Consider the following 7,500-nt stretch of genomic DNA (forward strand, 5'->3'; position numbering starts at 1 on the left):
GGGTGGAATTCGGACCCTCTCGCAAGGGAGCCGAAGCCCGCCAGCCCCGGGAGGCCTCGGGGCCGCCGTTTTCAAGCCCGACCAAAAAACCCGAAAAATGGGGAAAAATGGGAAAAATTCCCACTCCCAAAAGGCTTAAAAGTCGGTTGGGCGGCAGCCCGGGTCGGTCTCTGCAGACCTGGAGGCGCTAGACACAAGTCTGGTAAACAGGCTAAGTCTCGACATGCCACCTCTTACTATCCTGCAGGTACCCCGCCAATCCCCCCGGAACCGGCTGGCAATTGGCGAATCAGCGGGACGAATTTGAATTCGTGACCGACTCTCTGACACCGAATCGCCGCAAACGCGTTTCGATTTTTCGGCTTCGGTACCTCCCATCAGACTTTGACTGGCCATATCTCCGGACTCACGTGTCGCAGCCGGGACCTTCAGGTACCGTTCGACGCGTCTAACCCTGCCCCGTCGAATGGCGCCCCTCGCGGTGTGGTCCGATTTCCGCATTTTGGTCAGATTTGCCTCCAAAGTTTTCAGATTGAGTTGACGAATGCCCCCTACGGGGTAACCTCTTGCCCTTTCGGACCTGGTCCCTGTGACTTAATTTCCGCCTTTTGCTCAATCGTTTCCCCATTTATAATTAATTTTAAAAATCGGGTTACTCAGTTCTGGTTTACCAGTTCCCTCTTCGGACTTAGTTTTTGGTTAATCATTTCCGGTTCACCAGTTCCCGTTTTGGACTTAGTCTCTGCGGGCCGTTTCTCATCTTTTGGTTCATCAGTTCCCCTCTTTTAATAATTTTTTGGCTGCTTTCGTTTGATACTTTCCCTGCCTTCTGGGTAACTTTTCCCCCTTAGGACTTCATCGCCGCACATAATTTTCGACTTCTGGTTGATCATTTCACCCCTTTTAATCATTTTTGCAACTTTTGGTTAACCATTTCCCCCAGCTTCTGGTTAACCATTTCCCCTTTGGGACTTAGTCTCTGAGCATTCTTTTGGGATTCTGGTTAACCATTTGCCAATTTTTTTAAAATGTTGCCGCTTTTGTTTAATGCTTTCTGGTCAACCTTTCCCTCTTTCAGACTTCACCGCGGCACATTGCTTCAGCCTCCTGGTTAATCATTTCACCCCTTTTAATCATTTTTGCAACTTTTGGTTAACCATTTCCCCCAGCTTCTGGTTAACCATTTCCCCTTTGGGACTTAGTCTCTGAGCATTCTTTTGGGATTCTGGTTAATCATTTGCCAATTTTTAAAAAATGTTGCCACTTTTGTTTAATGCTTTCTGGTCAACCTTTCCCTCTTTCAGACTTCACCGCGGCACATTGCTTTAGCCTCCTGGTTAATCATTTCACCCCTTTTAATCCTTTTTCCCACTTTGGGTTAAGCAGTTCACCCTGCTTCTGGTTAACCATTTCCCCTTTGGGACTTAGTCTCTGAGCATTCTTTTGGGATTCTGGTTAATCATTTGCCAATTTTTAAAAAATGTTGCCGCTTTTGTTTAATGCTTTCTGGTCAACCTTTCCCTCTTTCAGACTTCACCGCGGCACATTGCTTCAGCCTCCTGGTTAATCATTTCACCCCTTTTAATCATTTTTGCAACTTTTGGTTAACCATTTCCCCCAGCTTCTGGTTAACCATTTCCCCTTTGGGACTTAGTCTCTGAGCATTCTTTTGGGATTCTGGTTAATCATTTGCCAATTTTTTAAAAATGTTGCCGCTTTTGTTTAATGCTTTCTGGTCAACCTTTCCCTCTTTCAGACTTCACCGCGGCACATTGCTTTAGCCTCCTGGTTAATCATTTCACCCCTTTTAATCATTTTTGCAACTTTTGGTTAACCATTTCCCCCAGCTTCTGGTTAACCATTTCCCCTTTGGGACTCAGTCTCTGAGCATTCTTTTGGGATTCTGGTTAATCATTTGCCACTTTTTTAAAAATGTTGCCGCTTTTGTTTAATGCTTTCCCTGCTTTCTGGTCAACCTTTCCCTCTTTCAGACTTCACCGCCGCACATTATTTTCGACTTCTGGTTAATCATTTCACCCCTTTTAATCATTTTTTGCCACTTTTGGTTAACCATTTCCCCCAGCTTCTGGTTAACCATTTCCCCTTTGGGACTTGGTCTCTGAGCATTCTTTTGGGATTCTGGTTAATCATTTGCCACTTTTTTAAAAATGTTGCGGCTTTTGTTTAATGCTTTCCCTGCTTTGTGGTCAACCTTTTCCCCTTTAGGACTTCACCGCGGCACATTGCTTCAGCCTCCTGGTTAATCATTTCACCCCTTTTAATCATTTTTGCAACTTTTGGTTAACCATTTCCCCCAGCTTCTGGTTAACCATTTCCCCTTTGGGACTTAGTCTCTGAGCATTCTTTTGGGATTCTGGTTAATCATTTGCCACTTTTTTAAAAATGTTGCCGCTTTTGTTTAATGCTTTCCCTGCTTTGTGGTCAACCTTTTCCCCTTTAGGACTTCACCGCGGCACATTGCTTCAGCCTCCTGGTTAATCATTTCACCCCTTTTAATCATTTTTGCAACTTTTGGTTAACCATTTCCCCCAGCTTCTGGTTAACCATTTCCCCTTTGGGACTTAGTCTCTGAGCATTCTTTTGGGATTCTGGTTAATCATTTGCCAATTTTAAAAAAATGTTGCCACTTTTGTTTAATGCTTTCTGGTCAACCTTTCCCTCTTTCAGACTTCACCGCGGCACATTGCTTTAGCCTCCTGGTTAATCATTTCACCCCTTTTAATCATTTTTGCAACTTTTGGTTAACCATTTCCCCCAGCTTCTGGTTAACCATTTCCCCTTTGGGACTTAGTCTCTGAGCATTCTTTTGGGATTCTGGTTAATCATTTGCCAATTTTTAAAAAATGTTGCCGCTTTTGTTTAATGCTTTCTGGTCAACCTTTCCCTCTTTCAGACTTCACCGCGGCACATTGCTTCAGCCTCCTGGTTAATCATTTCACCCCTTTTAATCATTTTTGCAACTTTTGGTTAACCATTTCCCCCAGCTTCTGGTTAACCATTTCCCCTTTGGGACTTAGTCTCTGAGCATTCTTTTGGGATTCTGGTTAATCATTTGCCACTTTTTTTAAAATGTTGCCGCTTTTGTTTAATGCTTTCCCTGCTTTGTGGTCAAACTTTTCCCCTTTAGGACTTCACCGCGGCACATTGCTTCAGCCTCCTGGTTAATCATTTCACCCCTTTTAATCATTTTTGCAACTTTTGGTTAACCATTTCCCCCAGCTTCTGGTTAACCATTTCCCCTTTGGGACTTAGTCTCTGAGCATTCTTTTGGGATTCTGGTTAATCATTTGCCAATTTTTTTAAAATGTTGCCACTTTTGTTTAATGCTTTCTGGTCAACCTTTCCCTCTTTCAGACTTCACCGCGGCACATTGCTTTAGCCTCCTGGTTAATCATTTCACCCCTTTTAATCATTTTTGCAACTTTTGGTTAACCATTTCACCCAGCTTCTGGTTAACCATTTCCCCTTTGGGACTTAGTCTCTGAGCATTCTTTTGGGATTCTGGTTAATCATTTGCCACTTTTTTAAAAATGTTGCCGCTTTTGTTTAATGCTTTCCCTGCTTTGTGGTCAACCTTTTCCCCTTTAGGACTTCACCGCGGCACATTGCTTCAGCCTCCTGGTTAATCATTTCACCCCTTTTAATCATTTTTGCAACTTTTGGTTAACCATTTCCCCCAGCTTCTGGTTAACCATTTCCCCTTTGGGACTTGGTCTCTGAGCATTCTTTTGGGATTCTGGTTAATCATTTGCCAATTTTTAAAAAATGTTGCCACTTTTGTTTAATGCTTTCTGGTCAACCTTTGCCTCTTTCAGACTTCACCGCGGCACATTGCTTTAGCCTCCTGGTTCATCATTTCACCCCTTTTAATCATTTTTGCAACTTTTGGTTAACCATTTCCCCCAGCTTCTGGTTAACCATTTCCCCTTTGGGACTTAGTCTCTGAGCATTCTTTTGGGATTCTGGTTAATCATTTGCCACTTTTTAAAAAATGTTGCCGCTTTTGTTTAATCGTTTCCCTGCTATGTGGTCAACCTTTTCCCCTTTCAGACTTCATCGCCGCGCATTGTTGTCGACTTCTGGTTAATCATTTTTCCCCTTTAAATCTTTTTTTGCCACTTTTGGTTAACCATTTCACCCAGCTTCTGGTTAACCATTTGCCCCATTTTACTGAATTTTTCCGCTTTGGTTTAATCATTTCCCTGCTTTCTTGTCAACCTTTTCCCCTTTTGGACTTCGCCGCCGCACTTTGCTTTTGCCTTCTGGTTAAACATTTCTCCCCTTTTAATCCTTTTTCCCACTTTTGGTTCACCAGTTCACCCAGCTTCTGGTTCACCATTTCCCCTTTGGGACTTAAGTCTCTGAGCATTCTTTTGGGATTCTGGTTAACCATTTGCCACTTTTTAAAAAATGTTGCCGCTTTTGTTTAATGCTTTCCCTGCTTTCTGGTCAACCTTTTCCCCTTTAGGACTTCACCGCGGCACATTGCTTTAGCCTCCTGGTTAATCATTTCACCCCTTTTAATCCTTTTTCCCACTTTGGGTTGGACAGTTCACCCAGCTACTGGTTAACCATTTCCCCTTTGGGACTTAAGTCTCTGAGCATTCTTTTGTGATTCTGGTTCACCATTTGTCCCTTTTTAAAAGATATTGCTGCTTTTGATTAAACCTTTCCCTGCTTTGCGGTCGACCTATTCCTCTTTCAGACTTCATCGCCGCACCTTGTTTTCGACATCTGGTTCAACATTTCTCCCCTTTTAATCCTTTTTCCCACTTTTGGTTAAGCAGTTCACCCAGCTTCTGGTTCACCATTTGCCCCTTTTTACTGAATTTTTCTGCTTTTGTTTAATCATTTCCCTGCTTTGCGGTCGACCTATTCCTCTTTCAGACTTCATCGCCGCGCATTGTTTTCGACATCTGGTTAAACATTTCTCCCCTTTTAATCCTTTTTCCCACTTTTGGTTAAGCAGTTCACCCAACTTCTGGTTAACCATTTGCCCCTTCTTACTGAATTTTTCCGCTTTTGTTTAATCATTTCCCTGCTTTATGGTCAACCTTTTCCCCTTTAGGACTTCGCCGCCGCACTTTGCTTTCGCCTTCTGGTTAATCATTTCACAACATTTTAATCCTTTTTCCCACTTTTGGTTAAACAGTTCACCCAGCTTCTGGTTAACCATTTGCCCCTTTGGGACTTAAGTCTCTGAGCATTCTTTTGGGATTCTGGTTCACCATTTGTCCCTTTTTAAAAGATATTGCTGCTTCTGTTTAATCCTTTCCCTGCTTTGCGGTCAACCTTTTCTTCTTTCAGACTTCATCGCCGCGCATTGTTTTCGACATCTGGTTCAACATTTCTCCCCTTTTAATCCTCTTTCCCACTTTTGGTTAAGCAGTTCACCCAACTTCTGGTTCACCACTTGCCCCTTTTTACTGAATTTTTCTGCTTTTGTTTAATCATTTCCCTGCTTTCCGGTCAACCTTTCCCTCTTTCAGACTTAATCGCCGCACATTGTTGTCGACTTCTGGTTGATCAGTTCACCCCTTTTTTATCCTTTTTCCCACTTTGGGTTAAGCAGTTCACCCAGCTTCTGGTTAACCATTTGCCCCTTTGGGACTTAAGTCTCTGAGCATTCTTTTGGGATTCTGGTAAACCATTTGTCCCTTTTTAAAAAATGCTGCTGCTTTTGTTTAATGCTTGCCCTGCTTTGCGGTCGATCATTTCACCCCTTTTAATCCATTTTTGCCACTTTGGGTTAAACAGTTCACACAACTTCTGGTTCACCATTTCACATTTCGGAACTTTTATTCCCACCATTACTTTGGGCTTCTGGTTCATCATTTCACGCTGTTTTACAAATCTTTGCCGCTTCACTTTTAATCCACAAACCGGGGCTCGCTTTCGGGTGGGGGGGGGGGGGGGGGGGGGTAGCGGGTTTGGGCCGGGCACTCCACATCCCGGTGTGCGACCGGGTTCGTTCTGGTACCGCTCGGTGCCCCTCGTCCTGCTCTTGCCGCGGAAGCAAACCAGACGACCGTCGGTCTCACGCCCGAGGGGAGAGGAGGCGGAAAGCGGTTTGCAGCCTTTCGCTGTACCTCCGGCGGGCAGCGCCGCACCTCCGAGTGCTCGGTACCGTTCGCTGCACCTCGTCCGGCCGCACGCAGCGAGCCAAACCCGGAGGAAATCGGCCTGTGCCTTCTCGAGATATGGGCCTCCGGGTGGGACGGACAAACCGGGGCCCCGAGCTCGCTTTCGGCGGCCCGGCACTCGACTTCCCGGTGTCCGAACGTGATCCTTCCGGTACCCTTCGGTGCCCCTTGCCCGACTCTAGCTCCCGTGCTGAAGCGGAGTCGGTCGGCCTGACGGCCTGCCGAGTTAACCAGCGGAAAGCGGTGCGCAGCCTTTCGCTTGCAGCTCCGGCGGGCAGCGCCGCACCTCCGGCTGCTCAGTGCCGTCCGCTGCTCCCCTTCCGGCTGCACGCAGCGAACCATACCCGGAGGAAATCGGCCTCGGCCTTCCGGAGATATGGGCCTGCGAGTGGGACCAATAAATCGGTGCACATTTCCGGCTCGGTTTCCGGCCTCGGCACTATCAGTTCACGCCGTCCGACCGACGTCGTTCTGGCACGGTTCCGTTGCTCCTTGATCCGGTCCAGCCACGGTAATCAGCCGAAGATGGTGGGGGGGGGACACATTGCCCGCCGAGTTAGCCGGAGGAAATCGGCCTCGGACTTCCTCAGATATCAGCCTCCGGGTGGGACAGACAAACCGGGGACCCGAGCACGCTTTCGGCGGCCCGCTGGTCGACTTCCCGGTGTGCGACCGGGTTCGTTCCGGTACCGTTCGCTGCCCCTCGTCCTGCTCTAGCCGCGGAGACAAACCCGACGACCGTCGGTCTCACGCCCGCGGAGGGAGGTGGCGGAAAGTGGTTTGCAGCCTTTCGCTGTACCTCCGGCGGGCAGCGCCCGACCTCCGAGTGCTCGGTACCGTCCGCTGCGCCTGGTCCTGCCGCACACAACGAGCCATACCCGGTGGAAATCGGCCTGTGCCTTCCAGAGATATGGGCCTCCGGGTGGGACGGACAAACCGGGGCCCCGTGCTCGCTTTCGGCGGCCCGCTAGTCGACTTCCCGGTGTGCGACCGGGTTCCTTCCGGTACCGTTCGCTGCCCCTCGTCCTGCTCTAGCCGCGGAAACAAACCCGACGACCGTCGGTCTCACGCCCGCGGAGGGAGGCGGCGGAAAGTGGTTTGCAGCCTTTCGCTGTACCTCCGGCGGGCAGCGCCCGACCTCCGAGTGCTCGGTACCGTCCGCTGCGCCTGGTCCGGCCGCACACAACGAGCCATACCTGGTGGAAATCGGCCTGTGCCTTCCGGAGACATGGGCCTCCGGGTGGGACGGACAAACCGGGGCCCCGAGCGGTGGCACCCTGCTCGCTTTCGGCGGCCCGGCACTCGACTTCCCGGTGTGCGAACGTCATCGTTCCGG

Source organism: Heptranchias perlo, unplaced genomic scaffold (assembly GCF_035084215.1).
Source record: "Heptranchias perlo isolate sHepPer1 unplaced genomic scaffold, sHepPer1.hap1 HAP1_SCAFFOLD_546, whole genome shotgun sequence".
Lineage (NCBI taxonomy): Eukaryota > Metazoa > Chordata > Chondrichthyes > Hexanchiformes > Hexanchidae > Heptranchias > Heptranchias perlo.